General features: G+C 44.3%; 1 long non-coding RNA gene across 3 annotated transcripts in view; it reads right to left on the reverse strand.

The window, feature by feature from the left end:
* Positions 1–2,282: 2,282 nt before the first annotated feature.
* The window catches only part of LOC308486718, a 48,242-nt gene continuing 23,084 nt past the window's right edge, over positions 2,283–27,440 (reverse strand). For 2 of the 3 annotated variants that reach the window (XR_013991199.1, XR_013991200.1), the window contains exons 3-5: positions 17,608–17,733; positions 10,742–10,796; positions 9,762–9,971 (exon numbers count right to left, since the gene is read on the reverse strand). This is a non-coding gene — a long non-coding RNA (uncharacterized lncRNA). Of the gene's footprint in view, positions 3,729–9,761; positions 9,972–10,741; positions 10,797–17,607; positions 17,734–27,440 lie in introns of those variants that run through there. The other variant, XR_013991198.1, reaches the window with a different exon arrangement.

The raw sequence follows: 27,440 nt of genomic DNA on the forward strand, positions 1-27,440 counted from the left end.
GTGCCACATGGATGATATCTCCTGTATCCAGGGGTTGGGTGAATCAATCAATGTTGGTTTCTCATTTTTCCAACCATAGGTTCTGTTCCCATTTCCACATCAGTTTGTGAATTGTTTTTAAAGTCCTCATGGAAATTCTTTAAACCCATCAGCTGATTTCTCCTAAGAAGATTTTCCCTAATGGAGTCATTTTTGAAAAGCGATTTCCCCCAATATAATGCATTTTTCAGCAATTTGCATACTTTATCCTAGTATGTGCATTTTGGGCACGTTCCTTGGCTATAGAATGTCATTTCTAAATTCAGAGAAGTGTAAATTTTGAGGTATGGCTGTGTTTCAGTTTGCATATTGTTTTGGAAGGTCTGAATTTGGTAGGTTTCTCTCTAAATGCGAATTTAATCCCTACCAATACCTGCATCCTTCTCTGAACATTGTCTGTCTGTCACTGCCTCCCCAGCATTTTGTGGCATCTTCTTGCAAACTGGACAGGAGCATTTTCATTGGGAGAAATGAAAGGAAATCTTAACTACATTCATTCATTCATTGAAACGTCGGTCTTTTGTCCAAAAATCTTCCAGGAAGCTGGGAGCTGGTGCTGTTTCATACAAAGTATATTTTCTGTCCGTGCAAGGATATGTAATATATGAAGTAGCAGATAAAAGGAATTAAATCCACGGGCAAGTATAAGGCATGGCAGCAATTCTTCCAGCCACAGGATTTGCAGGAATTGATGCTATTTATAACTACGGCCAACCAGTTCTTATATTACTTTCTCCCTGCAAAGGCACACAAAGAGAAGGTACAGGGCTATTTGTGGGTGAATTTGAATAAGTTTTACTCAGAGTCAACTCAGTGAAACTAATGAACATTGAAGCCTTTTTCCTAGGTATTATAGGTGAAGAGTTTCCAAGAGATGATAAAATACTTTTTATGTATGCAACAACGGCAGTGAGAAGGCTACTAGCCCAGAGATGGAAGGAAGGAGAAATACCAACAAAAGAAAAATGGCAGATGAAACTGATGGAGTATGTGGAAATGGCGAAAATGACGGGGAGGATCCGAAACCAGGAAGATCAAGTATTTTCCAAAGACTGGAGTAAATTTGCAATTTACTTAAAAGACCACTGTAAACAGTTAAAATCTTTGGCAGGGATGTAAAGACACTTGTAATGTGGAATTGTTTTAATGGTAATTATGGTTATACAATAGTTAGATAAGGGTAAAAGATGCAGTAAATTTAATCTTAAAGATGGAACCCATGGAGGGAAGGAAGGAGGTCTAAGGGTTCGAAAGAACTCTGTATTTTAATGTTTGAAATCGCTGTTTTATATGTATATTTTTTTTAAAAAAAACTTAATAAAAATTATATATACACACACACACACATATACATATACATATACACACATATATATATACAGTGGTACCTCGGGTTAAGTACTTAAATCGTTCCGGAGGTTCGTTCTTAACCTGAAACTGTTCTTAACCTGAAGCACCACTTTAGCTAATGGGGCCTCCTGCTGCCGCTGCGCCGCCGCTGCGCAATTTCTGTTCTCATCCTGAAGCAACGTTCTTAACCCGAGGTACTATTTCTGGGTTCGCGGAGTCTGTAACCTGAAGCGTATGTAACTTGAAGCGTATGTAACCCGAGGTACCACTGTACACACACACAAACACATATATATATACGAGAAATTAATGAACATTACCAAGATAGGTCCATTAGTTTCAATGGGTCGACTCTTGAGTAAAACTTAGTTGAATCCCGCCCTGCGTGAACAAGCTCAAAACTGCAAGCAGAATTATGGGACGTAAACAGCAGGAGCAACTGGGATCAGTAAGATGCTGGATTTTTTCTGTCTTAGATCCCCTAAACTGCTAATTCAAAGACCGTAAGAAGTTCCCCATTTAAAAGTTTATGCTGAATGCTCTTACTATGCCTGTGCTGTGTTTCCTTGGGCCAGTTACCTCTGCCCTGTGTTCATAGTGGGCTCATAGAAATTAAAATATAAAAATAAGAATACCCCGCACATATAAAGACATAATAAAACGTCAAACGTTAAAAACTACCCAATACAGGGCTGCCTTCATATGTCTTCTAAAAATTGTGTAAATTCTTTATCTCCTTGACATCTGTGATACCACAGCCAAGTAGACCTTCGGCTTTGTTCCCTGTAAATTCACTTCTTGCACACATAACACATACAACACATATGCAGCTGGCTGGCAGAGCCAAACAAATCTGCCGAGAAAAGCTGTTTTTAAAAATGAATGAATAAATAAATGTTTGTAGACATATTCCAAGCAGTGATGAATTCTATTTAGCCTCTAAGGAGAAGAGAATTTTGGTCACGCTCCTATTTTATGAAGCGACAAAGAAAAAACAGACTGTGTCGGTTCAAAAGCCCCAGAGAAAGATTTTAGGCTTTCTGTGTTCTGTTGAAAAATAGGAGCAATTAGGGATTACCACTTAACCCCAAGTACATGGCATTTTAGACTGCTGGTTTGTTTTGTTTCCAGGCAAGCCCTGGAACAAATGAAATTGCCATTAGGGTCAAGGGAGGACTGTTCCTGCCGACCTGCTTTTCCCTTAGACAACTCCTCTCAGTTCAGCTTTGCATTGATCCTTTTCGTTGACTCTTCCAGAAAGTACTTTCTTTTCCTTCTTGTGTTTAGCTTTCAACCTACATTCTCCGGGAATGTAACAAATGCTCCTCTTTACCTGCACAATCCCTCAGGTCTACGCTTCTCAAAGTGTGAAGTACACTTCCTTATGCAGTCACCTCAGCTTCAGGTCACTTCAAATGTTGAGCCAGAGCCTCCTGTACTTACAGATTTGAAAATAAGGGACCAGCAGCCTTGAAAATAAGGGATCAGCAGCAAAAATAAGGGATTTTGGCTTAGCTTATACAGAAATCCGGCACTGATGTAGCCATGCTGCTTTGGCTGCGACTGACTGTGTTTTGCAGGAGGTTGGACTAGATGATCCTAAGGGTCTACGACTCCGACCAAAGAAGAGTGGCGGGCAAAACTGATGAACGACGTCGAGATGGCAAAGCTTACAGGCAGAATTAGAAACCAGGAAGAGGACCTCTTTCATAAAGAAAGGGGAAAGTTTATAATTTATTTGAAAAGCTATTGTAAAGAGTTACATACATTGGTAGGATTGACAGAAAACTTGTAGTAAAAATTTGAACTATGGATGGACAAATGATTGTTAAAAATAGAGTTATGAAAGGGATGCAGAGGGGGAAATCACTACATTAAGATGCTGCACTGGTTGGAGGGTATGCTAAGCAGCACGTCGGGGCTGCCGTCATCCTGGCGCGAGGAGTTCCATCGGCCCTTCCCCACCAGAGAGGGAGAGAGACTCTCACCCACACTACCTGCGAGCCCAGCATGAGGCGGTTGCGACGCCATGGCGGCCACTAAAGCATCCCTTCTGCATCCCTCCTCCTCCTCCTCCCTCAGGCTGCCTCCTTAGCCGCCGCCGCCGCCGCCACCTCCAGCTTCCCCTGGCAGCGTGGCTGAAGTCTCACAAGACCCCTGGACCCTGGGCAGGAAAGTATGCGCTTCAAAGCATAGCGTATAAATGGCATATGTAAAAATGGAAGCCCATCACAGCAGTCAGAATGCATTCGGGTTTAGATTCCCTGCCAAACTCTTCCCTGTCGAGACTTGAAACCTTTCCAGTTGTATCCGTGCATATCTGTGATGACGGCAGCTGTCTGAAAATGGGATATCAAAAGTTGGTTCTTGTAGTCAGCATTCTTCTTTTCCGCAAATAGGTTTAAAGGATTTGTGACTGCATTCGGCGCGATGGCTTTCCTGTGACTGATTCTCTCTGATGGCTTTTTAAAGCTGTCTCTCTGAAACACACATTTTGATCTTAAAGCTGACTGAAGTTATATGTGCTTTCCCTTCAAAGAATTGCTTTTCTTTTTAAAAAAAAAATGTGGGTGGTATATACACGCCCAATGGCTTTTATGTGGGCACTGTTAAAAGACATTTAAACCCTTTTTAATGAATAGTGGAATCATATGTGAGGGAAGAGTTTTAAATTTTGGGGAGCAGGTGCTTTCAAACATCACCAAGGTGTCGCAGGTTCCTGTCAATGCTAGGTGTCAAAACACTAAGCTGGACAAATTGGGTAGCGGAAGAGGGGGTCATAGTCACAGGCCCCTTCTCACAAGACATGACTTGGCCATGCTGGTAATTTCCAGATTCGATTATTGCAATGCAATAATCCAAGTGTCTCTATTTTCCAGGACCAATCCCAGATTTACAGAAGTTGTCCCGGTTTATGATTTGATCCCGTAATGTCCCTCTTTTCTTTAGGACATCGTATTTTCATATAAGGAATGTTGGAGGGTATGGAGTTATGTGCTCTGCGTCCTTGAAGACGACTCAGAAACTTCAGCTGGTCAAAAATGGAGCAACCAGATTACTGGGGTTCCATTTAAAACTTACATAAACCCTTGTTTTGAAATTGCTGCAGCGGGACTGTCCCTGTAAAATAGGGACACCTGGAGGGTCTGTAGCATTTGAAGTAGCCATAAGAGAATAATGGATGAACCAATCCTCACTTGGGAGGAACAGATAACTCCTAGGAGTCATATGAGAAGACAGTTGACCAAATTCTTCATCAGGGTATCTAAAATTCTGTAGCAAGGAAAGGCCACAACTTTTGTTTGAGCAATGAAAAGAAACAGCAAGTCTTTGAAGGGAAAGTACCTATAACTTGGGTCACTTCTAAAGTCAAAAGGTGTGTGAAGTTTGGAAGCCAGGTGCCATTTTGAATCATTACAGTGGACCGAAATGTGACTTGGGTGTGGCTTGCCCCGTTTTTGGCATGGCAGGCCTAAGCTCACAAATTAAGGTAAAGGTAAAGGGACCGCTGACCAGTCATGACCGACTCTGGGGTTGCGGCGCTCATCTCGCTTTATAGGCCGAGGGAGCCGGCGTACGGCTTCCGGGTCATGTGGCCAGCATGACTAAGCCGCTTCTGGCGAACCATAGCAGCACATGGAAACGCCGTTTACCTTCCCTCCGGAGTGGTACCTATTTATCTACTTGCACTTTGACGTGCTTTCGAACTGCTAGGTTGGCAGGAGCAGGGACTGAACAACGGGAGCTCACCCCGTCGCGGGGATTCAAACCGCCAACCTTCTGATCAGCAAGTCCTAGGCTCTGTGGTTTAACCCACAGTGCCACCCGCGTCCCCAAGCTCACAAATTACAGTATCCATTTAGCAATTAGAATTGTTTTGGTTCTTAAAAATTCCCAGGCAGTGCCAGGCACTCCCTGGCTACTATTATATCATCTAATTCCAGCCTATTAAGCACAGAGAAAGTTGTTGCAGTGACAGCAGGATTGTGACTGGCAAGGCTGGAATAAGCATCATATTGTCTCCTTTCACAGAGATGAGCTCTCTCTAACCCAGTGGTGTCCAAACTTTTTTCAAAGGGAGCTCAAAGTTGTTGAGCTTTCTTTTTTTAGGATTGAAGTTGTTGAGGGTTTTTTAGGATTTTACCCCAGGAAATAAACTGCCACAGGGGCCGGATTAAACTGACTGGCAGGCCAGATTAGGCCCCTGAAATGGACTTTGGACATGCCTGCTGTATGCTTTCTTCTTCTTGCAAAGATTTACTCCTTGCTGTCTGCCTCTTGTCATGTTTCTCTGCCTGGCTGGGACAAAAAGAGCAACCCAGAGCCTTAGAACAAGCACTCCCTGAGAATCTCTGCTTCTCTTTGACTTTAACCCTAGTCTAACCAATTCTTTCTAACTGTCTAATAATATGCCTCTGGTACTGCCTAGGCATAGCATAGAGACACATGGAAAAACTGACTTATCACAGCGCATGCCACATTCAATGAAAATCTTGACCTATTATTTCTTGGGGCAAGCAGAAAAGTGAACATCAGGTTCATCGCAGAAATAGCAAGCAGGCAACTATTTAAAATAAAAATGGATTGCCTGCCCCAGCATCATTATTAATCGGGATCAAATATATATGTATCTCAAAGGGCAAAATCCCCCACCCCTGATTTTCTCCCTTTTTTAAAAAGAATAGCAGTGTTTGTTTTTATCACAGGATATTTCAGAGATGTTTTTATGTTTAAGTGGCAAACATTACTCTTTGCAACGATTTGAACAAGTTGGCTGGCAGATTCCATGGTAAAGATTTCCATGGACCCTTTAGCATTATTTTGCTCTGATATGAGGAAATGGAGAGGGATGCTAATGCAATGCAGCTTTGCAATAATCAGGGCAGGGCTGTGGTTTCCGGCAGCTCCTCCCTTGTCCTCTCACAGCTTTTAGCTGCCAATAATTATTTTAAATTATACTGTAGTCAAAGCGCCTTGTCAGCCAGAGTGCAGGGATACTCTACCGTTAACTGCCACCCACAGGTTATTGTTTCCTCGTCACAGCTTCTCGGAATCACAGAAAATAGATGAGAACAAAAGAGCATTTAGTTCAATCTCCATTCACCGAGACAGGATTCACTAGAGCTGCCACTAAACAGGGTGGGGGATGGAAATGTTTAGTAACGAATATCCTGAATTTGGATTAGATGTCTCTGTCTCCATTAGAAGCTTAGTTTATAACCATTTAAAGATCATCATCTGCAACGGCACTTCTTAGAAATAAGCATATTAGATTGTGCCTGCTCACTGTTCTTTCCCAAGTAGCTATTGCAGGTGAAGCATATGGTAATTTTCGGTCGGTACAGCACAATGGCTTTTGGCGTGGACTGGTTCTCTCTCTCTCCGCCCTAATTTCTACCGTCAGATATCGGAGGAAACGATCCTGCCCTAGAGCAGTGAAGTAGCATGGGGGAGGCATAGGGGCAGTTGCCCCGGGCACAAACTGGTTAGGGAGCACAACATTTCAACACCTGATGCTGACTCAATACAGCTGCATGCTTCCGTCGCTGGGCTCTGTTGAAAACAGCTTCTCTGTGCGAACCAGGAAGTGACCTCTCCAGACAACGGAATGACTCTTCTTTTCTTATTTCTGCAGCTGTGATCTTCTGGGTGACGCAGATGCTGTTAGGCACTTTAATGCGCATGCATACTCTGTCCGTTTCCCTGCCTCTGCACAGCCCGGGTCACTGGCAACCCACGCTATGCCACTGCCATGGAGTAAAAGGTTTGGAATAGACTGCCTGTGGGACCCCTTCCAAATGATTATCTGTGGTAGGCGTGACTCCCATTCCTACCTTAAAGACCACACTAGGGGTAACCAATGTGGTACCTGGCAGATGCTGCAGACTACATCTCCCATCACCCCTGATGGATAATCCTATTAGCTGGGTCTGATGGGAGTTGTATTCCAAAACTCTTGGGAGGGCAGCCTGTTGGCCAACTCATGTTTCTCTGTGGAACTACATAAAGGGCATACCAGTCTCCATGGCGCAGAACAGAGGCTGGAAGTTGTCAATGACTCCAGCTCCAACAATTGATTCACAGTTTTAGAAACAAGACCTAGCATTTACGCGGGGGTGAAAAGAGGCAAACAATCCATGTGTAGGAGGTTAAGATTATACCAAAGAGTGCCTTAATCATTCTATTCTTATCCCTTGCAAAATACAGCACAAGTGGAGAGGGAGATGAGGGCAGGGTGGAAGAAAGGGGGGGTATTGCATTGAATCGTCACAATTGCCTGGTGGGGGAAACCATTTTAGAATTATTTTTAAATCCATGTAGAGGTCTATTTCTTTTTTTAAAAAAATTCTCTGTAGGAAGATACAGGAAGCAGCTAGGTGTGTTTTTTTCCTTTTCTTAATTGCTCTCAACATTCATGCCTCCCAGGATGTGAATGAGTAACACAGGCTTTTGTTTGATTATCACTATTAAATAGAAATTCCCTGTCTTAAATATACAGCCTACTTACTTCCAGGAGTATTTGTTTTGGTGCTAGGACACATTGACGGATGCCTTTTATGAAGGACCTGCGTTGGTGTTGTCTATACAGCACTGCATACCCTTCAACATTTCTCCAATGTAAAGAGAGGCATCTTATTTAATAATAATGATCACCATCATCACCGCCCATCTGAGTAGGTTGCCCCAGCCATGTTGGGTAGCTTCCAACTTTTAAAAAACATAATACAACATTATACAACATGGTGCTGGAGGAGACTCTTGAGAGTCCCATGGACTGCAAGAAGATCAAACCTCTCCATTCTGAAGGAAATCAGCCCTGAGTGCTCATTGGAAGGACAGATCGTGAAGCTGAGGCTCCAATACTTTGGCCACCTCATGACAAGAGAAGATTCCCTGGAAAAGACCCTGATGTTGGTAAAGATGGAGGGCACAAGGAGAAGGGGACGACAGAGGATGAGATGGTTGGACAGTGTTCTCAAAGCTACCAGCATGAGTTTGACCAAACTGCGGGAGGCAGTGGAAGACAGGAGTGCCTGGCATGCTCTGGTCCATGGGGTCATGAAGAGTCGGACACGACTAAACGACTAAACAACAACAACACAACATTCAACATTTAAAAAATGCCCTATACTGGGCTGCCTTCAGATGTCTTCTAAAGATTGTATAGTTACTTATCTCCTTGGCTAGAGGGTTGAATAACCCTACAGCCTCCAACATTTCTCCGATGAAAATAGAGATGTCCTAAGGAAAAGCGGGACATTCCAGGATCAAATCAGAAACCAGGATGGCTTCTGTAAATCTGGGGCTGTCCCTAGAAAGTAGGGATACTTGGAGGGTCTGGAATTGACTGGCAGCAGCTGTCCAGGATTTCAGGCAGGGATCTTCTCCACCTGTACCTGGAGAGACCAGGGATTGAATTGGGGACGTTTTGCATGCACAGGACATGATCTGCCACTGAGCTCTACCCAAAGAAGGCTCAGCTTTGGAATATATTTAACCACCAACAACATCCTTGCCTCCCTCCATGCAATTTAGGGTGGTCTGCATAATCACCCTGGGAGGTAGATGTGAAGGACCACCCTACTGCACCCTATGTTCTTGTGGGAATGTTGTAGGTAACAGGAGAGGATATATCAATTAATATTATCCTTCCTAACTCGCGCTAGCAAGTTTATTCATTTAGCACAGTGTGTTCCCCTAACACACAGCAGGAAGCTGGTTGCAGACTCGTTAAGATCCTCTTAAGATAATAAGCAATCCAATCTGGCTTGCCCAGATTGGAGTATGTTCCTGGTAAGACCCCTTTGATTCCCTCATAAAAGAATAAAGACACAACAGTCTTATTCATAAGCAGTGCTTTTTCTGGGGGGACGCAGGGACGTACCCCTAAACATTTTGTGAATCTAAGTTTGGCCTCATTGAGGGGCAGTATTTCCACATGAGTTGGAAAGTGAGAGTACCCCTAAGCATTTTTTTAAAAGAAAAAAAGCACTGTTCACAAGTAACAAAAATAAGTTTTACTCACAATCAGGCAGAGCACAGTGTGATCCCTGAAGGCAGGCTTAAGACTTGATGTTACACATATGTACAAATAGGTTTACCCCATATGGGAGATAACCCAGGGACTGCTGGCTGAGAGCCAGCAGTGCAGTCCAGGTGAAGCAGGAAGCAGAAAAAGGAGAAAGGGAAGATGGCTACATGACTTGGCCTTTTACCAGGTCTGGAAAGGTCATGCCCACTTACTAGTCACATGCAAAGGAAGGATGCTCCAGCCAGGTGTAACAGGAAGTTCGACTGGCTGGACCAACATCTTTACATGTCCTCATAGGTGGGAACTTTGGGGTGTAATCCACCGGAGCAGTCAAGTACAACATTACCTGTTTTGCTAATGTTGTACTTGACTGCTCCGTGGATTACACCCCAAAGTTGCCACCTATGAGGATGCAGAATTAGAACCCCGTTTCAGATGCTGTAAGCAGGGACTCAGATCAAAAACAGCTGGAGTTAATCATCGCCTTCATCTGCAGCTGCTAGGACTGGCCTTGTAAAAGCTGCAGATCCTTCCGTTGTGAGGGTCCTCCCTGGAGGGCAGGCTAGAAATGTGTTAAATAAATAAAGGGAATTCTTCAAACCTCCACTTTATTTGCATAAGCAGCAAAGAATTCACATAATATGCAAACAGGTTGGAGGTAGAGGGACTAGAAAATAGAAATTTCAGCAGATGCCTTCTTCCCCAGGTTATCTGCAGAGATCAACCTTCCACTGTCTAAATTAATGTGACATGTTTCGCCCACAACACTGATATAAACTATAAATTCCCTTGATGTCCCCCAGGACAGCTGGACGCTTCAGGGTCAATTGGGTGACATGCTGTTATTCTGGCATTTCACGACATCATAGACCCTTGAGAGAAGCTACATCAAAATTTAGTCAGAGGCATTCTGCTTTATTCGCATGGGTAGAATGTGAAATACTGATTTTCACAGCATTAAATTGATTCCCCGACACTTTGGAAACCGAACGCAATCCCTAGAAAGGTCTTTATCAAACTATCCGAAACAATTTGCTTTTGGATTTGGACGAGGCGTAAGCAACGCCATTCCAAACAGTGACACCTAAAGAAAGTGACAGTAACTCGTCCCAGTCTATTGGCGAGGATTATAATGTGACGGTTCGCAGCAGACTGTCACTCAAAATGAAAATTATATTGGAAATGTTCTCAAGCCTGCTGCTGCCTTCTTAGGCATTGCTTTCCTTTCCTGAAGCAAAAAATAGTTGCATGCTCACTTTATGAGACTGGAACCGGCAGGTCATCTCAATATATTATGAAACTGTAAAACAAGCATCCTACCTTTTGTAGCTTTAGTAACTCCATGAAAACATTGAAAAGTCCCATTAATCAGCTCCTAGGATGATAGCAAGAAAGGCATGCTAGCCATAACCATAGATCCCAGTCGGTAGCCTTAACATTAAATGATACAGCCAGCTTCTAGGCTCTGGGAGTTCATCACAGACAGTACAGAAAACATTCCCTCCATTAACTGCTTGTGTAAGAACAGGTACATCCAGGTACATTTTTTTCTAAAAAATGTTTATGGGTACATTTTCCTACTCATATTGAAATACATCTCCAGGGCTTTTTTTCAGGTGGAACTCTCTGGAACTCAGTTCCGGCACCTTTCAGGTGGACATCATTTCCATTCTATGAGAATGTTCACGGTGAGATGCGGCACCTCTTTTTCTACAAAAATAGCACTGAATTCTACACACACACACACACACACACACACACGGGCTTCCTTTTTATTCCACATCCATGATGATTTGGGCTCTTGATGCTAGTGGGGCAGTCACATGTGATCTCACTTTCTAAATCAGGCAGAGGCAAACTTGGCCCTCCAGATGTTTTGGGACTACAACTCCCATCATCCCAAGCTAACTGGACCAGTGGTCAGGGATGATGGGAGTTGTAGTCCCAAAACATCTGGAGGGCCGAGTTTGCCTATGGCCGTTCTAAGTTATTTGTGTCCACAAAAGTTTTGAGGCAGTCACACTGCTTCACTTCCCGCGGAGCTAGTATTGGTGTGGTAGTTAAGAGTGTTTGACTTGGATCTTGGAGATAAAGGTAAAGGGACCCCTGACCATTAGGTCCAGTTGTGACCGACTCTGGGGTTGCAGCGCTCATCTCGCTTTATTGGCCGAGGGAGCCAGTGTACAGCTTCCAGGTCATGTGGCCAGCATGACTAAGCCGCTTCTGGCGAACCAGAGCAGTTCACGGAAACGCCGTTTACCTTCCCGCCGGAGCGGTACCTATTTATCTACTTGCACTTTGACATGCTTTCAAACTGCTAGGTTGGCAGGAGCAGGGATTGAGCAACGGGAGCTCACCCCATCCTGGGGATTCGAACTGCCGACCTTCTGATCGGCAAGCCCTAGGCTCTGTGGTTTAACCCACAGCGCCACCCGCGTCCCCTTTTATGATTATTACTTTGTTAAAATAAAATTAAAGAAGAAGAAAATAAGCAGACACTGTTCATTCCATGCTGCTATTTCCAAAACACGCCTTGCTGCTGCTGACAGCCTTGTACCTCGGCCAAACCTATAGGCATTTTCTGGGCCTTAAGGATCATTCTGCAGCAATCGGGGGGAAATTCCTCGTTCTGCAATTCTCACATTTAGAGGGCAAATGCACCCCCAAAAGCATCCAGAACGTGTATTAGGGGAAACAGAAGTCAAGCGCAAGCTGGGCATCTATGCTAATGAGAGAGAGCAACAAAGACACAAGCGAGCATTTCACCACAGGCAATGCAAGGCATATCAAAAGGAAAGGAAATAAAAGAGCACAGCAGAGGACAGAGATGCTTGTGGAGGATGGTTGAAAATAGGAAAAGGCAATCAAAACAAGCAGCTAAGACGGCAACCGTACTTGTTTCCACCGTCTGAAAGCACCTCATATCAGCAATGAGAATAAAGAGCTAATTTATTGGACCTGTGTACAAAAAGCTGCCACAGTCTGATCAAACCATCCAGTGCTGATTATCAGGTAGGAGGGTTTTTGTGAAAGACCAGAGAGGTTATATGTGATGATTATAATTGTGTTCAGATCTGGTAGTTCCTTGTTTTCCACTTACATTTTGCAATCAAAAGGTAGCTGTTCCAGAAAAACGTACAAGCAAAACCGATTAACTTCATATAGCAGGCCTCACAAGCTGACCTTTTTTAATTGTCAACTCTCATAATGCAGATTTCCTTGCCGCCAAACGAGCAAGTAATAAAATGCTGCCAGATTACATCATTCCTTCTCTTTCTGATGTTTGGGTGGTGAGCGACATTGCTTTAGGAAGCTGAAACGACGTCACACATGCACAGGAGAGAAGCATTTAGCAGGATCGAGGGACCCCTAGATTCTTAAAAGTACAAAAGCGTAAGAGAGGGAAAGCATTTAATCCCCATTTAATCTACCCTGTGAGGTAGGTTAGGCTGAGAGGCATTGACTTGACCAAGGTCAGCTTCATGGCTGAGTGGGGATTTGGACCCAGATCCAATGGGACACAGGTGGCGCTGTGGGTTAAACCACAGAGCCTAGGACTTTGCCGATCAGAAGGTCGGTGGTTCGAATCCCCACAACGGGGTGAGCTCCCGTTGCTCAATCCCTGCTCCTGCCAACCTAGCAGTTCGAAAGCACGTCAAAGTGCAAGTAGATAAATAGGTACTGCTCTGGCAGTACCTAGCTATCATAATTTGTGCATCTGTCAATGAATTTGTGAGCAAGTCCTTCGTAGCCTGCGAACCTTCCACCCCATCGTAAGTTGATAATAATGCTACTTCTGGACTTTCGGTCAGTTGTAACCCAGTGATTTCTGTTATCGCCTTGAATACCCAGTTAGAGGTGGAGGGGTTATAACCATGCCAGTAGATGTGGGAACCAGGAGGGTATTGGTCTGCGACTGATATCATAAAGACCTTGAAACCTGCATGTGCATATTATATAGCCTTGTTCCCCTCACAACTGTCCTTCTTTGAAGAGAGAGGCTCCGAGGTGGAAGGTTTCTTAGATAACAGCTCTCACCTGCTAACTTCGCTATCTGAGGCAGGTGAGACCAATGAGAGTGAACAGAAGTGTTACGTGGGGAAACAGGACATTATATACAGAGGTTTTAAATAAAGGTGGGGTGAGCTGTGGCATGGAATTCTGGAAATACATTTCAAAGTCTATTGTAGCACACTTCAAGGCTGCTTCTTACTGCCATGGATGAGCAGAACAAGCCGGAATGGGTGACTCTGGACTTTTGCCGAAAACCATATTCACCCCCACCCCCAGTAATGGCTCATGGACCAGCAGCATCATTTGACCACAGCATACTGTGAGTTTCCCCACTGCTATGCTACATTATTGGCTGCCACTGGTCAGGGCAAGGAAACTCGCAGCAGGGTCATGTCATGTTACGGGGTTCAAGGAGAATGAGATATTTGTGGGATGTTTTCAGCGGCAGCCTCAAGTGACCCACTCTGTCTGATTCTGCTCATCAATGGCAGCTACTGTAGGTGCCTTTGGAAAATCACAGCAGCTCTGCGGCGTACTTTGTATGCAAAATGCAGGTTTACTCCCTGGCCTCTCCAGGTAGGGTTGAGAACAATCAAGAAGGACCGCAGCCATCTTCAAAGAAGATGGTACTGAATTGGGTGAGCCAATAGTCTGACTTGATACATGGCACCTTCCCATGCTTTCTATAAGATCTTGTTTGAACATTATACACTCTTCATACAATGGCATGAATCAGGTCCCCAGACAGGTATTATTAGTATATTAGTATTAGTATTTAAATTTGTATACCGACCTTCATCCATAAATCTCAGGGCAATTCACAACATAAAATGCTGCTTACAAAGCAGACAGAATCTAATAATTGAGCCATTTTCTTCCCTAAACAAGGATCTAACCTGAGTATTAACTTGGGACTCAGCTATACAGCTGCAAAGATAATATTTTAAGTGTGTTTTCAGTGCATTCTACAAATGTGACACTAGATGGCGCTGGTGGGCTAACGACAAATTCCATATATATTTTAAAACTTTTTTTAAAAAAGCATTTCCACAGTGTTTTTATATATGTGTGTGTGTGTGTGTGTGTGTGTGTGTGTGTGTGTAGATTCAGCCTTGCAGAAAAACATCACTCAACATTTTTACCTTTAAACTTCCAACAGGATGGGATTGTAGTCTTGTGACTACTGGGAAATATATTATTTTAAAGCTGCTTAGCCCATCTTTGTAAACTCACTTGTGCCTTTTCTCCTTTTTTCTTTTTAAAAAATTCTATTTTCTGCCATTGCTTCTGCAGCCCTGTATTTCAGATGACAGCTTTTGGCCTATTCCCCCCAGACTTCATTATTCTAAAAGGGAAAAGAGAAACATTTGCTTGCTTCTCCTTGGCATGCGCCGCAAAACGTGTGGGCCGAGCTGCGTTTGCAGACAAAGAGAACATACTTAAGCAAGGTAATTGAGCAGATCAGTACAATGATGATATTGGAAGATATTAAACCGGGAGGCTGACGTTACAGTATGTGCCTTTGTAAACAAAATTAGCGAGCTATTTAAAATGGCATCATTAACATAACTGTCAGGAAAAGGAAATTCTCAAGAGCTCAGAGCTTTTAAAAGCCCTGGCTGTAAAAATACTTAGGGTTTCTGTTGAAAGATGCTGTTTAAAATCAAGAAGGGGAGAACATTAAAAAAACAACAACCAAAAAACCCCCAATAACTGGATGAGTAAGAATGATGAGACAAGGATGTTTTAAGGTTTTCCTGTCAAAACACTTGGGAAACAAACGAAGGCATGAATTATTATTATTTGGGGGGGGGGCGGGAATCACTAATAAAAGCATACAGTCTGTGTTGGGTTTGGAACTTAACAGGTTAAGTTGTTCCCATGATGCCTCAGCATTCTGACGTCAGCTTTAGAAGCTGGGAGGAGTCTGGGAGGAGATTCGTTTCTGTTCCTCTCTGGTTCTCTGAGAGAGAAGGTGGCAGTCTGTCATGGCTGCGGTGAGCCCAGGAGATTCCTGGGGAATGTCGGAATAAAGATACTGTAAATAGACAAACCTGGTCTCTGTGTGTTTGTCGGAAGCTAAGTGGAAGCTACGTGACAGCTTTGACGCTGTGCGAACTCTGCTGAGGCGTGACTGGAGAGCTACTGGAGACGGAGCTGAGTGGCGCAGCTCGGAGGAAGCGCGCCGGGCATAAAGAGCTAATTGTGGATCGTAAATCAATTAGCAGGGGTCACGCCAAACCAATAAATCAATCGAATTCAACAGTCTGTGCTAAATACTCTCATTGGTTCCTTCTTCCAAAAGAATAACAATAGAAGATGGTTTTATCAAGGGATTTAGGGAAAATGATAGGAGCATCACAATACAAATCTAGATGGCTCTCCCCTCCTCTCCATTTAGGGATTTGAAAAATAAATTATGCACCTTTTCAGCATCTGTTCCTGAGCATGAGCCAACCTGTGCTTAATAATGATTATATAGGCTGAGACAACCTTATGTTGGGATTTCAATGAGACAGTTAGGGGTTGCCTCCAGGTTGTCAGTATTTTGTGGTTCAATCACCATACTGGAAATGTAGGTTTGTGCAACTAAAGTAGATTAAAGTGTTCTGTTGATCTAGTGCTCTATCAGTTTGAATGTGCTTTAAATGTATAGTAGTACCTAAGGAGAAAACCTGAAGCAGCGATGCAGTTTAGGTAATGTTAGCCTCTGGGCTGAATGACCTTACAGGGACTGCCCACTTTAGATGGCAATGTGTATTAAAATGGCATTAAGCCACCCCTGCTGTGTTTGGGATGCCTTCTGTTCATTCTGCTGAACTGGGCCCTAGAGTCCTACAGGTTGAAATGTATAGGACCACCTCTCCCCATAAGAACCGCCCCCAACCTTGTTATGATCATCTTAGGTCCTTTTTGGTGTGCTTCCGCCACAAGACATCCAGAGGGTGGCAATGCAAGAACAGGGTCTTTTCTGTGGTGGCTCCCCACTTGTGGAATGCTCTCTCCAAGGAGGTTCACCAGGCACCTTTGTTACCTATCTTTAGGTGCTGGGCAAGAACATTCCTCTTCTCCCAGGCCTTTGGCTAAATAAATGATCTATGGCCTTTTAAATTCTGGGTGGGTATTGGTTTTGCTTGTTACTTTGTTGTTCCTTTTTGTGATTTTATACTGTAAACTGCCCCATGATGCTCAGGTGAAAGGGCGGTATAGAGATTTAATAAATAATATACCAGTAATAATAGCATCTTTAGATACACTAAAGGTCATGTCTTCAAAATGGTAGCCAAGTCCAGACCTTCCAAGTATCCCTATTTTCCAGGGACAGTGCTAGATTTACAGAAGCCATCCTGGTTTCTAATTTGATCCTGGAATGTCCTGCTTTTCCTTAGGACATCTCTATTTTCAAAGGAGCTATGTGACCCCTGAACCAAGGAGATAAGTAAATACACAACCTTTAGAAGATAGTTGAAGGCAGCCCTGTATAGGGAAGTTTTTTCAATCTTTAATGTTTTATTATGTTTTTATATCTGTTGGAAGCCTCCCAGAGTGGCTGGGGCAACCCAGTCAGTTGGGCAGGGTAAATAATAATAATAATAATAATAATAATAATAATAATAATAATATCATCATCATTATGGAGTAGGATGTCCCTATTTTCATCAGGACGCGGGTGGCGCTGTGGGTTCGAATCCCCGCGACGGGGTGAGTTCCCGTTGCTCTGTCCCTGTCCCTGCACCTGCCAACCTAGCAGTTCTAAAGCATGCCAAAGTGCAAGTAGATAAATAGGTACCGCTCCGGCAGGAAGGTAAACGGCATTACCATGCGCTGCTCTGGTTCGCCAGAAGCGGCTTAGTCATGCTGGCCACATGACCTGGAAGCTGTACGCCGGCTCCCTCAGCCTATAGAGCGAGATGAGCACCGCAACCCCAGAGTCGACCACGACTGGACCTAATGGTCAGGGGTCCCTTTACCTTTATTTTCATTGTAGAAATTTTGGAGGGTATGCAAGTCCCATTTTGCTCATTGCTTGCAATCAGCTTGAGATCAGTCGAGATGTTGGCATCATGGTATATTGTCATTGGCAATGACAAACGCCATGGCATTGTTTGAATTAGAAAACCAGCACATAAGTCAACCGTAAATGTTAGGACAGATGTGCTATCCTTACTTACCATTTCACAACCCCCAGTAGATTCCTTCTTCACTTGTAGCAGTCTGTTGGCTGACTCTTTCAGAGCCCCCAGAGACCATGTGCTGGGGGATCTTTTGGCATTAAGCCGTTCTCCGAGTAGGCGAGTCTAAAAGGGAAAACAGATGCCACTATTAAAAATGAAAAAGTGATGTGGTTATTTTTGGCCAAGATAGTTGCTATTGCCAGACTAGGTAGCTTTCCTCTCCTCCTCGAGCCAAAAATATGTGCTGTAAAACAGCAACTTTGACGTCGCTGCTGTTTACAAAAAACTTACCAATCACGACCAAATCCCCCACCACCTGCACACCTATTTTAAACTGTGTTTAAAATATGCTCGGATTCATCAGTTTTAATGTCAGTAACTTCCTAAGAAAATGTTGTTCCTCCTAACAGGTGTGAAATGTGCAAAATGTATCTCTCAGGGGGGAAGAGAAAGAGAGAGAGAGAGATTAATTTGCAGTTAATTTATTTTACAGTAGTCTCTGTAAACCCAATGACCACATTTTATCCTGTGTCGGCTTGCAACCAACGAGCTGCTCCGAAGCAAGTAGGCTTTGCATAGTTAAACTGCGATCATTTGCATATCCTGCACATTAGACTGTTCCTTTTTTCTCTGTCCCTTCTGATTTACAGAAAAATGCAGAGGAAACCACAACAGACTCAAAAGTATTTCAGGGAGCAAAGGACTTGGTAGGGGGAGGATTCTTAAAAGAGCAGCAGTCTGTGTTGGCGGAACAATCTCCCACATCCTGCAGCCTTCCTTGCAAACAAGCCCCTATAAATTGCTTTGTGGTCCAGCAATTTATCCTTAGGTGCGGCCATCACATGCACAACGTTTAGTTCTTTGTGGGCTACAAAACAGGCAGATCCACGGATACCAGGCTCCCTGATTGGTTGTCCTGGGACCTGGGACCATGGGTCCCATCAGGGAAGAATTTTGGAACAGAAGCCCCCTTAGCAGAATGAGCTGCAGGGTCCCAAAATAAAATAAAATGCAACAGGACTGGCTTGCTACATTTTGATGCACATGAAGCATGCATGCACTTCCTAAAGAGCCCTTCTGTCAAGACAATCTCTCTCCCTTTCCGCCTTATCTACAATGTTCATTGCATTATTATTATTTTCAGGGTAGCCATACTTCTTCATTTCCAACATGTGCATGTCCCTGGAGGAGACTGATCATCTAGATCCATTTCAATCTGGTTTCAGGCCTGTTTAGGATGAGGGTGAACTGACTGAAGCTTAATCCAGACAAGACAGAAGTCAGAAAGCAGAACAGGGAATGAGGGATTTAGCCTGTAGCTTCCTGCTGAAATCTTGTAGCTTTTTATACTTCAAATGTTCCATTTTGAAAATGCCTTTTTAAAAAGCGTTTTTAAAAAATACATTGAATTTTCCATAAGGCTCATCATTGCCATCTAGTGTCACATTGTATATTGCACTTAAAATACACATAAAACATTTTATTTGCAGCTGCATTGCTGAGTCCAAAGCATAATTCTTAAAACAACAATGACAGGAGGGTAGCAAAATAACATCGCCTGTAGGACAACATGGAGATTACCTATTAAAATGATGATTCCCCTCGTTTCTGATAGAGATGACCTCCGATTTCAGCTTAAAAGAAACCACAAAAAATCTTGAGAGGCATCACTTAGCTTCCAATTTACACCTATAAAACATTGCACAGAAGTTCTAAAACCCTCCGCTGTGCACTAATGACTTTTTCCTGTGAAGGGAAAATATTTAAAGAAGACTGCAGCCTTCTTGAAGGCTCAGGAGCAGGGAAGGGGGAGTGGGTGATGGGAAGGAAGCTTCTCAAGTTTGGCACACTTTGAAATAAATTGTGCAATGCTATCTGCTATACTTCAATGGGATGATGATATGATCTCCACTGATGCCAAACAGGACCAGCAAATGTCCCTGATGGTTAAACTACAATCTATCAATTTTTATCAAAGGGAAACACTTCGTTTATTATCTGTGCTTCAGAACGGAGTCAATGTTATTTCCATAATGCAAAGTGTTACCGTTTGCATCTGGAAACAGCCTGGAAGGATAGGAATTCTCTTCCTTGGGGAGCTCCAGTTTCCCGTAAAGCATATCTTTGGGGATTCTGCCATCTTCCATGCTGTGGGCATGACCAAGCCAGCATCGACATCACTGAGACAGGCGTGCAAACATAGGCAATGTGTTTCTTTGTCTGAAACTCTGTCCTGCTATGTGATACCCAAAATTTTCCTGACACAGCACATGTGGAAAGCACTGAGGCATCGCTCCTGACGGTTGTAAGTTGCCCACGACTGCCAGGCTGCTGCCAGCGACTCCCGGCCGGCTGCCAGGAACGTACAAAGACAAGGAAATGATTCTTACCGTCCAGTATTTACAGAGAGAGGCTATATAACCCTGCCTCTTGGATAATGGCGTTGTCCCAAGTGAATCTCCAGCCTCTGTCTCTCCTACTTCCTCATTCATCAATCTCATTGTCTCTCCTGCTAAGTGCCCTCTGCCTTTGAGCTTTTTGCTCTCCTACTTTCAAGGCTCACCAGGTTCTGGGATAGGTGGGGATCTGGAATGCTTTCTAAAGGCACTGTGTCCATCAGCTGCCACCTCCCTGGCATAGCTGTCAACTTACAGATTTGAAAATAAGGGACCAGCAGCCTTGCAAATAAGGGACCAGCAGCCAAAATAAGGGACCTGCAGCCTCACCTGTTCCAGGCACTCCAGTCTTCCTGTCCTCCTGCAGTCTGGTCAAACTCATGCTGGTAGCGTCGAGAACACTGTCCAACCAACTTTGTAACCAGAGGTTCAACTGAATAGAATCTGAATCACATGCACCACAAAGCCTATGAAGCCTCAACTTAAGATGGCTCCCCAGCCTGGCTTTGCACTGCAAAGTTTGCAGCAGCAGGTGCAACAAAATGGTGTCCAGCATTCAAAAAACCCCTCAGCTTGCATTAGCTAGCCACACACAAGGCATGCAAGCTCCACCCCCCAGTCGTTCTTAGACTTCTTATTGGATGAGCAACACAGCCAAGCAACACAGTTGGAGCCTCCCTCCTCCCTGGCCAGCAGGGAGGGAGGGAGAGGAGCTGCTTCCTTTGAAATTTAAGGGACATCATTTAAGGGACATCCATCAATAAGGGACAGCAGCGGGACATGGTGCTGGAATAAGGGACTGTCCCTTCAAATAAGGGACACTTGACAGCTATGCTCCCTGGTGCTTCCTCCTTCTCCTCTCCCATCATTTCCCAACTTTCCCCCTCATCTTCCTCTGAGCTGTGATCTCCCTCAAACCCCTGTTGTAGAGCGAAACTGTCTTCCTCCTCCCTGGAAGGGTCAAGCTGGGGAGGCGGTCTCCATCATTCCTCCTCTGCCCAGTCCTTGACAACTACTCACTTCCATAAAGCAGCGGGCTCAACACACAAGCCTGGTAAACCTTCGTCTACCAGCATCACATTCTCCCATACCCTTTTGGAGACGTGAGCCATTGCCATAGCTGCCTTGCCAACATACCTGCCCTGCTCAGCATCGATATAAAGGCTGCTGGTTGTGGTGAAACCCAGTTAGACAAAATTGCCTCCCACCATGACTATGCCATTTTTCTTTTTATATATTCTATCACAAGATTCTGGAAAAAAACAGCTCAGGATCCTATGACTAGATGATTAACAAATAATTGGTTTCATATTAATTATATGGTGGCACTGCTTGCCACAGCAGCTAGAAAATGACATGCAAGTGTTTTAACAGTAGTTTGAACTGAATTGATTAAGATGGATTTAAATGGTGGTTGATTTTTATGAATATAGTTAACACATTACTTTTGACTGTGTATATAGGATGGAATTGGATGAAGTGAGAGGTTTCACAAAGGTCTTTGGCAATATGCAATAGCATTTTATTTACTTATGTAAAACAAGCAATGCCTTCTTCCCTTTCCCTTTAACTCACGGTTCAATACTGGAAAATGCCTCAATTTTTACTCTAATTTATTTGTGGCCTTGCACTATGACCTAGTTAAAGAATCTGGTCGAACCTCTGCCTCAAGGCAAAATACTCCTCCTATTAACCTACATACACACCATATGGTGGTCTTGAGATTAACCCCTCAGCAGCCATATGACAATGTCTCACAAGCAGAAATCAGAATGAAATAGAACAAACTGTGCTAGACGCTCAAGAATGGTTTATTGCACCAATTTGGACAGCTCCAGAAACTGGAACAAGTCACATCCCAACAAGAGAAAGCAAAACATGCTCCCCACTGCTCCGAACCTAGCAGTAAATATTAGAAACCAATGTTTTCTAATCCGGGTGAAATTTTATTCTCAGCCTTCAAAATGGCAACCTTCCATTCCTTAATCTTCAACGTGGAAAGACTGTGGTTCAGCAGTAGAGCATCTATTTTGCAGGTAGAACATCCGTGGTTCAATCTCAGGCATCTGAAATCATTGATTGTCAGTACAGACAGCGCCAAGCAAGATGGACCAATGGTTTATGGCAGGCAGCTTCTTATGTGAAACAGAATCCTCAAATGTGAAGCCAACTTGAATGTCATGGACTGGTTGGATGCAGATGAATGGTAGGAGGAAGCAGCTGGGGACCCCCCAAGGGAAGAAGGCTCAGAGCCAGGGGACTGGTGGTGGGACGACAATAAGAGGTAAGAGGGAGAACACTGGGAAGAGGATGTGTCAGAAGCTGAGAAGATAACAGGGCTTTGTGAGCTGGGAGAATCTGTGGCAGAGACAAACCCAGAATCAGAGGCAGAAGCTGAAGCAAGGAGGGTGGGAGGAGAGAGACCAAGAGGCAGAGATGAGTCAGGCTGGTGAAGATTCACAGGTGTCTCCTCTTCCTGCTGAGACAAGCTCCCCTCTCCCTTTGTCTCCCAGAATCAGAAGAGGCATGAAAAGGATGGGGGAGAGGTTAGCTTCGTGCAGACACAGTCTCAGATTGCTTGGAAGAAACCCAGGAGAGGAGGAGACTTAGGCAGCTGTGGGAAGGCAGGGACCTTCAGTTCCAGCAACTGCTTCATGGGGGGAAGACCTACAGGAATTGAGTTGTAGGCAGTCTCCGAAGTACATTGGCATTATACTTAGCAGGTCATTTCAGTCGCTGCCTTAAATACTTTGGAAACACCACCCTTGCAAAACAGTGGGAGGCTTTGGGATGAAATATTCAAGAGAGCTCCCACTGAAAAAGGCTGGTTTTCAGCGAGCCGTTTCAATATTTTATGAGGACACTAATTTCATCACAAACGCACAATTTTATTTCTGTGTTGGGCTTTGCCACATCCCAGGCAACCTTTAACTGTGTGTGTGCCACACAGACAACAGCTTGTCTTCCAATGACGCCTACCTTTTAAGTCGGGCACCATTGCGGGATGGCGACAACACCAGCCCCAAGATTCAGCAGCTGTGCTGGAGACACGGGGCTTTCCCGGGCTTGGGTGAACCCTGCTTCTCTCAGGCCCGGGAAATAGATTGCAGCCTGCCTGTGCAACTGCAGTACTGCCCCCAAGCTGTAATAACACCACTGTTATTCATTGTTCATTCCAGTTTTACTTTCCTGGGCTACTACTGCCTTCTAGTCAGTGCCAGATTTATGTATAAGCTAAACAAGCTATAGCTTAAGGCCCCACTCTCTTGGCCCCCCCAAAAAAAAAATTAAAAGGAAAAAACATGGATGTACATTTCCAAAATGTAAGATAAAAAACAAATAAAATAAAACCTACATACAGCAACAGTGTTTTGTGTTGTGTAGGCTTATATTTGTTATGTGCAAATGGCTTTACATACCTATTAGGTCCATAAATTACCATATAGCATATATTCAACACAAAACAGCGACAATTTGTTGTTGACAAAGGACAGCTGGACAAATAAAGGGCCCCATTACCTTCAGTAGCTTAGGGCCGCTTCAAACCTAATTTCAGCCCTGCTTCTAGTTACCCAGTTTTCTTTATCCCATCCTCTTTTTAAAGTGTTACCTTTCTCATTCTTATTTTTATATCATTTTGGACACTCATCACACCCGCTTCTTTTGCTGTTTTATCATATCCTTATATTTAACACGATAGATAGATAGATAGATAGATAGATAGATAGATAGATAGACAGATACAGATGTTTTTTAAGGGATCTTTGAAGTTCTGGGGTGGGGAAAAGGAGTTAATACAAAACCGTGACTCTAATGCAGCGTGCCAAAGGCAACAGAGGCAAAGAGAAGAAAATCCTCCAGTAAGATTCCTTTTCCGCTCCAACAATCTCCACACATGAGTAACGCCAGCTTGAATTAAAAAACTGGCAAGTGTTTATGCTCACATAAACCCACCTTTGCTAATGCTCTTAGGCATTTCGCTGGAGGTGAGGGAACCACACATCTCTGAAAGGCTTTTTAACAACATCTGGAGAGGGAGTGTGTGCGTGTGCAAGCAGTCATGAGGCATAAAATACAGTCATACCTCAGGTTACAGATGCTTCAGGTTGCGTTTTTTCAGGTTACAGACGCGCCAAGACCCGGAAGTACCGGAATGGGTTACTTCTGGGTTTCAGCGGTCGTGCATGCGCAGAAGTGCTAAATCGCGCTTTGCGCATGTGCAGAAGCACTGAATTGCAACCCACTTGTGCGCAGACGCACCGCTGTGGCTTGCGAACACTGCGGCTTGCGAACGTGTGTCCTGCATGGATCGCGTTCACAACCCGAGCGTCCATTGTACAATGTTAAAGTAAAATACAAATAAATTATTATTATTATTATTATTATTATTATTATTATTAGCATTAGCATTAGCATTGCTAACTGAGAGTGCTGTCACTACTAGCCATTTCCCCAGGCTGGCTCAGTGGGAGAGATGGAAAGCAGGGCTCACTCCATGAGGTATCCTCTTTCCTCTACTGTTACCTGGGGGCAGGTAACCATTATCAGGCTGCCGCAGTGGGCTGGAAAGGAAGCAGAGCTCCTTTCATCAGCTTTCCCGGAGGTCCAGTGCTATCGGGCACCTCCTGCCCCTGAACTGGGCCAGCCAGTCGCTACAGGAACAACTGTTTAGAAATTGGCACCCGGGTTTTTATTTTCCTCATCCCTCCGTGTCCCTTTTCCTCTTTGCTTGATGCATTATTGTTTAATCCCCTCACAAATGAATTGGAATGGATGCTGGACAGTGTGATTTTTGCAGCTGCTGTTAGAGTTGCAAAACAATGAAGTCTGGGGCAGAGCAATGGAGAATTTCTGAAACAACAATGGGATATTTCTCTGCCCAAGACATGATGGAGAACAGCAACAAATGGGAAAAGATAGACATAACATTTTACAAGGACAGGAAGAAACACCACGGACAGAATAATTGCCACACACAGGAAGAATAAGGATATAGACTGAATGCCTCACTTGTAGCTTCATAAATCATTTAATGCATGGGTAGGCAAACTAAGGCCCGGGGGCCGGATCCGGCCCAATCACCTTTTAAATCTGGTCCGCGGATGGTCCAGGAATCAGCGTGTTTTTATATGAGTAGAATGTGTCCTTTTATTTAAAATGCATCCCTGAGTGGGGCATAGGAATTCGTTCATATATTTTTTTCAAAATATAGTCCGGCCCCCCACAAGGTCTGAGGGACAGTGGCCCGGCCCCCTGTTGAAAAAGTTTGCTGACCCCTGATTTAATGTGTCAAAACGAATAAAAGTTGTTAATATTGCAGTTGTTGTATGAGGGATTGTTATCTTGACTGGAGTGTAATTGAAATTAGTAAGATTTTGGAACGCAGAAATAAAGAAAATCATCAAACCATCAATTCTTGCACGAGTGGGGGGAGCACCTAAATTACATAATTTGGTATCAGAATGATTGGTATTAGTAATTGTATTATAATTTGTCATTGTTACAATGAGGCTATCATTGGACTGTAACTGAAAACTAATAAAAATTATTATAAATAAATAATAATGGAATGGATACTCGATAAATAGCCAAGGTTGTGTAATCTCTCCAGAAACAAAGCAAGAGGAATGCTCAGTAAACAGGCCATCTGACAGAGGAGCAGGATGTTTTATGTGGAGTCTGCTGCAAGGCACTCACAGGCTCTGCCATTGCATATGTATCCTACCCCACGCACCTCAGGAAGCCAGTTTTTAAATAGATATATTTATATATTTGGCAGTAAGAGCCAAAGGTTGCACCTGAGCACACCTGATGGCACAGCCTATGGATCTCTTGGGGCTGAGAATATGCTCCATCTAACACATGGAGCTACTGCATGTGCTTCCAGGTCTCCTGCCACCAAACGGCTGCCATCCCTACTTGGTGCCGGCACTCCCAGCATCGTAGATCACAGCATGATCTATAGACTAAAACTGTGCCACAATTAAAAACAAGCCAGCCCATGACAGCCTCAATGCAAAGCAGGCCATTCAAGTCATCCAAGCGCCTTCGTGCAGATGTGAAAAAGCATGGAGGAGAGGAAGGAGCCCTGAGGGACCCAGCCGCCCTAGGCAGTCCAGAAGGAGACCATGGATAAAGGTATCAAAAGCTCCGGAGATATCCAGCGGAATCCAGAAACAGCTTTCACCTCTGTACCTTGCCCGCTGGAGATCATCCTGCCTGAAGGGTCGGCAACCTTTTTCATCTGTGGGCCGGTCCACAGAATTCCTATGCCCCACAAATAACCCAGAGATGCATTTTAAATAAAAGGACACATTCTACTCATAATACTAATAATTTATTATTTGTACCCTGCCCATCTGGCTGGGTTTCCCCAGCCACTCTGGGCGGCTTCCAACAAAGATTAAAAATACATTAAAATGTCACACATTAAAAACTTCCCTGAACAGGGCTGCCTTCAGATGTCTTCTAAATGTCAGGTAGTTGTTTATCTCTTTGACATCTGATGGGAGGGCGTTCCACAGGGCGGGCGCCACTACCGAGAAGTCCCTCTGCCTGGTTCCCTGTAGCTTTGCTTCTCGCAATGAGGGAACCGCCAGAAGGCCCTCAGCGTCTGGGCAGAACGATGGCGATGGAGATGCTCCTTCAGGTATACTGGGCCGAGGCCGTTTAGGGCTTTAAAGATCAACACCAACACTTTGAATTGTGCTCGGAAATGTACTGGGAGTCAATGTAGGTCTTTCAAGACTGGTGTTATGTGGTCTCGGCGGCCGCTCCCAGTCACCAGTCTAGCTGCCGCATTCTGGATTAGTTGTAGTTCAGCTTCAAAGGTAGCCCCACGTAGAGCGCATTGCAGTAGTCCAAGTGGGAGATAACTAGAGCATGCACCACTCTGGTGAGACAGTCTGCCGGCAAGTAGAGTCTCATCCTGCGTACCAGATGGAGCTGATAAATAGCTGCCCTGAACACAGAATTGACCTGCGCCTCCATGGACAGCTGTGAGTCCAAAATGACTCCCAGGCTGCGCACCTGGTCCTTCAGGGGCACAGTTACCCCATTCAGGACCAGGGAGTCCTCCATACCAGTCCGCCCCCTGTCCCCCAAGAACAGTACTTCTGTCTTGTCAGGATTCAACCTCAATCCATTAGACGCCATCCATCCTCCAACTGCCTCCAGGCACTCACACAGGACCTTCACCGCCTTCACTGGTTCCGATATGAAAGAGAGGTAGAGCTGGTTATCATCCGCATACTGATGGACACCCAGTCCAAACCCCCTGTCATGTAAAAACACGCTGATTCCTGGGCTGTCCACGGGCCGGATTGAGAAGGCGATTGGGTTGCATCCGGCCCCCGGGCCTTAGGTTGCCTACCCCTGGCCTAGATCCCATCTGGGACCACCCACTCAAAACACGTTCCCAAGAAGGATTGAACC

The sequence above is a fragment of the Podarcis pityusensis genome, assembly GCF_964106645.2.
Source record: "Podarcis pityusensis genome assembly, chromosome: 10".
Taxonomy (NCBI): domain Eukaryota; kingdom Metazoa; phylum Chordata; class Lepidosauria; order Squamata; family Lacertidae; genus Podarcis; species Podarcis pityusensis.